Genomic DNA, 6269 nt, shown 5'->3' on the forward strand with positions numbered 1-6269 from the left:
AGCTCAATTTCAAGGGTCTGAATACTTCTGTAAATAAGGTATTTCTGTTTTAATTCTAAAACCCAGTTTTTGCTTTGTCATTATGGGTTAGTGTGTGTAGATTGCTGAGGATTTTATTTATTTATGTAACGGTTTTCATATAGTGGTGATGAAGGAGAGTCGGACCAAACTGCAGCGTGTCGATTGCGATCCATGTTTAATATAACAAAGAAACACGAACTTACAAAAAACAATAAACGAAACCGAAACAGCCTATCTGGTGCAAACTAACAAAGAGTACACATAGGACACTAAGGACAATCACCCACGACAAACTCAAAGAATATGGCTGCCTAAATATGGTTCCCAATCAGAGACAACGATAAGCACCTGCCTCTGATTGAGAACCACTCCAGACAGCCATAGACCTTGCTAGACAACCCACTAAGCTACAATCCCAATACCACCACCAAAACCCCAAGACAAACACACCACAATTACAAAAACCCCATGCCACACCCTGGCCTGACCAAATACATAAAGATAAACACAAAATACTTTGACCAGGGCGTGACAGAACCCCCCTAAGGTGCGGACTCCCGAACGCACCTCAAAACAATAGGGAGGGTCCGGGTGGGCGTCTGTCCATGGTGGCGGCTCCGGCGCGGGACGTGGACCCCACTCCTTTAATGTCTTAGTCCCCTCTCCCTTCGTCCCTGGATAGTCCACCCTCGCCGCCGACCATGGCCTAGTAGTCCTCACCCAGAACCCCACTGGACTGAGGAGCAGATCGGGACTGAAGGAGGCAGCTCGGGACTGAGGGGAAGCTTGGGAGTGAGAGAAAGCTCGGGAGTGAGAGAAAGCTCGGGAGTGAGAGAAAGCTCGGGAGTGAGAGAAAGCTCGGGAGTGAGAGAAAGCTCGGGAGTGAGAGAAAGCTCGGGAGTGAGAGGAAGCTCGGGAGTGAGAGGAAGCTCGGGAGTGAGAGGAAGCTCGGGAGTGAGAGGAAGCTCGGGAGTGAGAGGAAGCTCAGGAGTGAGAGGAAGCTCAGGAGTGAGAGGAAGCTCACTGAGCGGAAGCTCAGGAGTGAGAGGAAGCTCAGGCAGGTAGATAGATCTACCAGCTCCTGGCTGGCTGGTGGTTTCAGCAGATCCTGGCTGACTGGCAGATCCTGGCTGACTGGCAGATCTGGAAGATCCTGGTTGACTGGCAGATCTGGAAGAGTCTGGTTGACTGGCAGATCTGGAAGAGTCTGGTTGACTGGCAGATCTGGAAGAGTCTGGTTGACTGGCAGATCTGGAAGAGTCTGGCTGACTGGCAGATCTGGAAGAGTCTGGCTGACTGGCAGATCTGGAAGAGTCTGGCTGACTGGCAGATCTGGCGGCGCTGGGCAGACTGGCGGCGCTGGGCAGACTGGCGGCGCTGGGCAGACTGGCGGCGCTGGGCAGACTGGCGGCGCTGGGCAGACTGGCGGCGCTGGGCAGACTGGCGGCGCTGGGCAGACTGACGACGCTGGGCAGACTGACGACGCTGGGCAGACTGGCGGTGCTGGGCCGACTGGCGGTGCTGGGCCGACTGGCGATGCTGGGCAGACTGACGGCGCTGGGCAGACTGGCGACGCTGGGCAGACTGGGGGCACTGGCGGCGCTGGGCAGACTGGGGGCACTAGCTGCTCCATATAGGCTGACAGCTCTGGCGGCTTCTTACAGACTGACCGCTCTGGCGGCTCCGTGCTGACTGGCAGCTCCTTGCAGACTGGCAGCTCCTTACAGACTGACAGCTCTGTGCAGACTGACAGCTCCTTGCAGACTGGCAGCTCCATGCAGACTGGCAGCTCCATGCAGACTGGCAGCTCCATGCAGACTGGCAACTCCATGCAGACTGACAGCTCTGGCTGCTTCATGCAGACTGACAGTTCTGGCTGCTCCATGTAGACTGGCTGCTTCATGCAGACTGGCAGCTCGGGCTGCTTCATGTAGACTGACAGCTCTGGCTGCTCCATGCGGACTGACAGCTCTGGCTGCTCCATGTAGACTGACTGCTTCATGCAGACTGGCAGCTCGGGCTGCTTCATGTAGACTGACAGCTCTGGCTGCTCCATGCAGACTGACTGCTCCATGCAGACTGACAGCTCTGGCTGCTTCATGCAGACTGGCAGCTCTGGCTGCGCTGAACAGGCGGGAGACTCCTGCAGCGCTGTGTCGGAGGAAGGCTCTGGCTGCGCTAAACAGGCGGGAGACTCCGGCAGCGCTGGAGATGAGGAAAGCTCTAACAGCGCTATATAGGCGGGAGACTCCGGCAGCGCAGGAGAGGAGAAAGGCTCCGACAGCGCTGGAGAGGCGAGGCTCACTGTAGGCCTGATGCGTGGTGCTGGTACTGGTGGTACTGGACCGAGAACACGCACAGGAAGCCTGGTGCGGGGAGCTGCTACCGGAGGGCTGGGGTGTGGAGGTGGTACTGGATAGACCGGACCGTGCAGGCGCACTGGAGCTCTTGAGCACCGAGCCTGCCCAACCTTACCTGGCTCGATGCCCACTCTAGCCCGGCCGATACGAGGAGCTGGAATATACCGAACCGGGCTGTGCACCCGCACTGGAGACACCGTGCGCTCCACAGCATAACACGGTGCCTGCCCGGTCTCTCCAGCCCCCAGTAAGCACAGGGAGTTTGCGCAGGTCTCCTACCTGGCATAGCCATACTCCCTGTGAGCCCCCCAAGAAATGTTTGGGGCTGACTCTCGGGCTTCCATCCGCTCTGCCGTGCTAGCTCCTCATAATGCCGCCTCTCTGCTTTTGCTGCCTCCAGCTCGGCTTTGGGGCGACAATAATCTCCAGGCTCATTCCAGGGTCCTTTACCGTCCAATTCCTCCTCCCATGTCCATTTCTCCAGGTGGTGCAACCTCTCCCACTGTAGCTGCTGCTGCTCCTGCTGCTGCTGCCTCTGTTGCCTCTTCTCCTGTTGCTCCTTTGGGCGGCTACACTCCCCTGGTTTAGCCCAGGGTCCTCTCCCGTCGAAGATCTCCTCCCATAACCAGAAATCCTTGTTGAGCATCTCCTTTTCGGCTGCTCCTGCCTGTTGACACGCCGCTTGGTCCGTTGGTGGTGGGTGATTCTGTAACGGTTTTCATATAGTGGTGATGAAGGAGAGTCGGACCAAACCGCAGCGTGTCGATTGCGATCCATGTTTAATATAACAAAGAAACACGAACTTACAAAAAACAATAAACGAAACCGAAACAGCCTATCTGGTGCAAACTAACAAAGAGTACACATAGGACACTAAGGACAATCACCCACGACAAACTCAAAGAATATGGCTGCCTAAATATGGTTCCCCAATCAGAGACAACGATAAGCACCTGCCTCTGATTGAGAACCACTCCAGACAGCCATAGACCTTGCTAGACAACCCACTAAGCTACAATCCCAATACCACCACCAAAACCCCAAGACAAACACACCACAATTACAAAAACCCCATGCCACACCCTGGCCTGACCAAATACATAAAGATAAACACAAAATACTTTGACCAGGGCGTGACAATTTAATCAATTTTAGAATAAGGACGTAACGTAACAAAATGTGGAAAAAGTCAAGGGGTCTGAATACTTTCCAAAGGCACTGTATGTTTGTGTTGCACTCAAGTGAAAGATGTAGGAATAAAGGCAGGACACCTGCTTAAGAGTTTTATTTTATTCTGCAGAATACCCCATATTTTCTCCGTTAGTCTCTTGCAGAAGAAACATTTTGGCTGATGTTAACCCTTCACATCTGAAGCAATGTGATTTCAATCGCACATCAGACCCCAACTGTCCCATCTTCCGCTTCAAGACATGGTCACTGAAACTGTGGAAGACATTCAGACCATGGCTATCAGGGTATAACATGTAGCCACTCACTTTCTTTTCTCAGGTCCCATTTAGATTTGACTCTGCATAGGCCCATATTAGATATTCTTGAACTTATTCTCAGCAGTTATGCCGTGTTTGGTTTGTGTCACAATTTAATAAGGGCTTTGTCCATGTCCATCAGGCTATAGGCTATTTGGGCAGTAGTGTAACTCTGTGGTGTATATACACTAAGTATACCAAACATTAGGGACACCTTCCTAACATTGAGTTGCATCTCCCCCCACTTCAGTCTCAATTTGTCAGGGCATGGTCTACACAAAGTGTCAAAAGTGTTCCTCAGGGATGTAGGCCCATGTTGACTCCAATGCTTCGTACAGTTGTGTCAAGTTAGCTGGATGTCCTTTGGGTGGTGGACCATTCTTCATACACACGCGAAACTGTTGCACATGAAAAACCCAGCATTATTGCAGTTATTCACACAAACCGATGCGCCTGGCCTGGCAAAAACTACCATATCCCATTCAAAGGCACTTAAATATTTTGTCTTGCCCATTCACCCTCTGAATGACACACACACACACAATATTTCTTTAACCTGTCTCCTCCCATTCATCTATACTGATTGTAGTGGAATTAACAAGTAACATCAATAAGGGATCATAGCTTTCACCTGGTCAGTCTTTCATAGAAAGAGAAGGTGTTTTTAATGTTTTGTATATTCTGTGTAAAATTAGCTAAATAGCTGAATTTTGAAATTAGACTATATCATGGTTATGTTGTTAAGGGTGGCGTTCTTTGGATTATGATTGGCTGGAGCTGGGACCTGTGGCCCTAAGTACTCTTTCCGCAGGCTGGACATAAAAACTCTGAGAACAATGTACAGTTGAAGTCGGAAGTTTACATACACCTTAGCCAAATACATTTAAACTCAGTTTTCACAATTCCTGACATTTAATCCTAGTAAAAATTCCCTGATTTAGGTCAGTTAGGATCAAAACTTTATTTTAAGAACATGAAATGTCAGAAAAATAGTAGAGAGAATGATTTATTTCAGCTTTTATTTCTTTCATCACATTCCCAGTGGGTCAGAAGTTTACATGCACTCAATTAGTATTTGTTAGCATTGCCTTAAATCGTTTAATGGGTCAAACTTTTCGGGTAGCCTTCCACAAGCTTCCCACAATAAGTTGGGCGAATTTTGGTCCATTCCTCCTGACAGAGCTTGTGAAACTAAGTCAGGTTTATAGGCCTCCTTACTCTAACACTTTTTCAGTTCTGCACACACATATTCTATAGGATTGAGGTCAGGGATTTGTGATGGCCAATCTAATACCTTGACTTTGTTGTCCTTAAGCCATTTTGCCACAACTTTGGAAGTATGCTTGGGGTCAATGTCCATTTGGAAGACCCCCATTTGCGACCAAGCTTTAACTTCCTGACTGATGTCTTGAGATGTTGCTTCAATATATCCACATAATTTTTCTACCTCATGATGCCATCTATTTTGTGAAGTGCACCAGTACCTCCTGCAGCAAAGCACCCCCACAACATGATGGTGTTCTTCGGCTTGCAAGCCTCCCCCTTTTTCTCCAAACATAATGATGGTCATTATGGCCAAAAAGTTATATTTTTGTTTCATCAGACCAGAGGACATTTCTCCAAAAAGTACAATCATTGTCCCCATGTGTAGTTGCAAACCGTAGTCTGGCTTTATTATAGCAGTTTTATAGCAGTGGCTTCTTCCTTGCTGAGCGGCTTTTCAGGTTATGTCGATATAGGACTAGTTTTACTGTGGATATAGATACTTTTGTACCTGTTAACTCCAGCATCTTCACACGGCCCTTTGCTGTTGTTCTGGGATTGATTTGCAATTTTCGCACCAAAGTACGTTCATCTCTAGGAGGCAGAACGCATCTCCTTCCTGAGCAGTATGACAGCGGAGTGGTCCAATGGTATTTATACTTGCATACAATTGTTTGTACAGATGAACGTGGTGCCTTCAGGCATTTGGAAATTGCTCCCAAGGATGAACCAGACATATGGAAGTCTACAACAAAAAAATTCTAAGGTCTTGGCTGATTTTTAAATTTTTTCCCATGATGTCAAGCAAAGAGGCACTGAGTTTGAAGGTACGCCTTGAAATACACCCACAAGTACACCTCCAATTGACTCAAATTATGTCAATTAGCCTATCAGAAGCTTCTAAAGCCATGACATAATTTTCTGGAATTTACCAAGCTGTTTAAAGACAGTCAACTTAGTGTATGTAAACTTCTGACCCACTGGAATTGTGATACAGTGAATTAAGTGAAATAATCTGTCTGTAAACAATTTTTGGGAAAATGACTTGTGTCATGCACAAAGTAGATGTCCTAACTGACTTGCCAAAACTATTGTTTGTTAATAAGAAAATTGTGTAGTGGTTGAAAAATGAGTTAAT

This window comes from Oncorhynchus tshawytscha, linkage group LG04, assembly GCF_018296145.1.
Source record: "Oncorhynchus tshawytscha isolate Ot180627B linkage group LG04, Otsh_v2.0, whole genome shotgun sequence".
NCBI classification, from domain to species: Eukaryota; Metazoa; Chordata; class Actinopteri; order Salmoniformes; family Salmonidae; genus Oncorhynchus; species Oncorhynchus tshawytscha.